Source organism: Sinocyclocheilus rhinocerous, unplaced genomic scaffold (assembly GCF_001515625.1).
Source record: "Sinocyclocheilus rhinocerous isolate Xijiao unplaced genomic scaffold, SAMN03320098_v1.1 scaffold4386, whole genome shotgun sequence".
In the NCBI taxonomy this organism is placed as follows: domain Eukaryota; kingdom Metazoa; phylum Chordata; class Actinopteri; order Cypriniformes; family Cyprinidae; genus Sinocyclocheilus; species Sinocyclocheilus rhinocerous.
The window spans coordinates 122,713-125,212 of NW_015666739.1; the positions used below are offsets into that span (position 1 = coordinate 122,713).

At 32.7% G+C, this 2,500-nt stretch overlaps 1 protein-coding gene and 1 long non-coding RNA gene across 2 annotated transcripts in view; one reads left to right on the forward strand and one right to left on the reverse strand.

Annotated features, from left to right (window-relative positions):
• Window positions 1-2,500, reverse strand: part of LOC107733072 (metabotropic glutamate receptor 7-like) — a 125,895-nt gene that overhangs the window by 84,639 nt on the left and 38,756 nt on the right. The gene's annotated exons all lie outside the window — the stretch shown is intronic.
• Window positions 1-2,500, forward strand: part of LOC107733074 (uncharacterized) — a 20,971-nt gene that overhangs the window by 5,570 nt on the left and 12,901 nt on the right. The gene's annotated exons all lie outside the window — the stretch shown is intronic.

Sequence of the window (2,500 nt, forward strand, 5' to 3'; positions counted from 1 at the left end):
GACTTGGACTATGCGCATAAACCTTGCGCGCGGTATACAAACGAACATGGAACAATACATTTATTAATCTGTGTTAATGTTAGTTAATAAAAAGACAATCGTTCAGTGTTTGTTCATGTTTTTGTTGCTGTTACGTGACGTAGCGGTGTCTGACTAGGGGCGAGACGTGGGCTGATGACGTCATTGTTTCAGAAAATATACGGATTGGCTGTCCACACGAAAACACAAGGGTGGCGTTTTCAGATTAATCCACTCTGGGACCCGGTTTCAAAAAATATTGGTTTCACTCTCGCAAAACGCCGGATCCGTCTGGACGAAACGCCTATACGATACAAAATTGATGTGTATACAGCTAAACGCGTCTCCGTGTGGATGGGGCCAAAAGCTCTAAAATGATCGAGTTTGAAGTTTGTTCAATCTTTTGAGAAAGAAATTCAAGCACTTTTCACTGATTTTCATGTAGGGCTGCACGATAAATCGCATGCGATATTTAACGCACATCTATCCGTCTGGACGAAACGCCTATACGATACAAAATTGATGTGTATACAGCTAAACGCGTCTCCGTGTGGATGGGGCCAAAAGCTCTAAAATGATCGAGTTTGAATGTTATTTTTAATGGGATGACCAAAATATACTTTGTTGTAAACAAACACCTATAAAATATCAAATCATCAAGAAATCAGATGTTGTCAGAATTTTACACTTTGTGTATGAAGTAAGAAAAAGTCACAAAGTGCCTTGAAAAACAAACTTTTCTTCAATTTGCTACTAAATCACATATAGTCACTGAAGTTGGTCAGTTCCATATACTAGAAGAATAATGGTACATTTACTAAGAGTGGAATATATACATTTTCTAAATAAAAAATAGATTTTGCACCTGTTACTGTTGCTAATAAAAGTAAATTTTGTATGCATCTTAACTCAAGCTTAGTGCTTTACTGTCAAATCTGTATAAACAATAAACAAAAGAAAAATAAACAAGAAATAAACATGTAATATTATTAGTAACTGCACTTATTAATGTGAAACAATAGTAATTTTATGATTAAATGATCTATATTTTAACACTCCCACACACCACCCCCAGTGCTACCAAATCTGCTCCTGGCGCCACCATCCATAGAGCTTAGTGGCGCCGGTGCCACTGCTCTCAAATGTTAGTCTGTAGCTCTGATATATATATATGTGTGTGTGTGTGTGTGTGTGTGTGTGTGTGTGTGTGTGTGTGTGTGTCACAGATGAAAGTTTGTAAAAAAAATTAAATACAAATAATTATATTATTTTAGTTAAACATTTTATTTTGATTACTCTAAATGAATAATCGTCGTCAAATAATTATAAATAAGTATTAATTATTAAAAGTATTTATGAAATATAAATATTTAAGATGTAAATATTTAAAAGGTAATTTTTTTTGTTTGTTTTACAAATATACATCATGGATGTCTAAAAAACATTTATAACATTTTAATCAAAATTGTAACTGAATGACTCAAAATGTCATGTAGTGTAACCATCAAGTAATAAGAAATAATTATTAAACATTAAAATTATTAATGTACTTTTTAAGAGGTAAATATTTAAAAGGGAAAAATGTTTTACAAACATACATCACTGATGTTTAAAAAACAACAACAACAAACTTTTATAACATTTTAATCAGAATTCTGACATTCAAAATGTCATGTGCTGTAACCATCAAGTAATAAGAAATAATTAATAAATAATTATTTATTTATTAAATATTAACATTATTTTTAAAAACAATAAAAGGTAAAAATTATGTTTTACAAACATCATGGATTTTTGAAAAAACATTTTAGTCAAAAAATTTAATTTAGTGACTTAATGTCATGTGGTCTAACCAGCAAATAATAAGAAATAACTATTAATATTAAATAAGTATTAATTAAATATAAATGATTTTTAAAACATATTTTAAAAAAAGATAAAACATGTTCATCGTGGATGTTTTGAAAAACTTTTTTTTTTAATTAAAAAAAGCGTTTTAATTATTGACTCTGAAAATGACACATGGTGTAACCAGAGATTAATGACCTTGTTGCTATGAATACTGGACGAGATGTAACTCTTCAGACTTCGTTGTGGTTGATTTCTTCAGATCTTCATCAGTTCACCTCCTACTCCTCCTCCTCAACACACTCAGCGATAAACGGGATGCAGATTTGTTCAAGTGTGGGAAGCGGTGTTACAATGCTAATTACACTACACCAGTTGCGCTAATGAGAGGTGTGGCAATACTCAGCGTCTTTATGAGTGTGCAAAACTGTCCGCCACAGTAATTGTCTCTGGCTTGTCACACACTGCTTACTCAACACTGCCTGCTTGACAGTTCGCATTGCACATTTGATCTGACACCCTGCATACGCTCCAGAGTTTCCTTGTTCAAGTGTTTGCTGCGATAATTAACTGCAGTGGAGGAAGACCCCTCTTTTAGCAGGTCCCTCAACACACGGGTGCCACTGAATACATA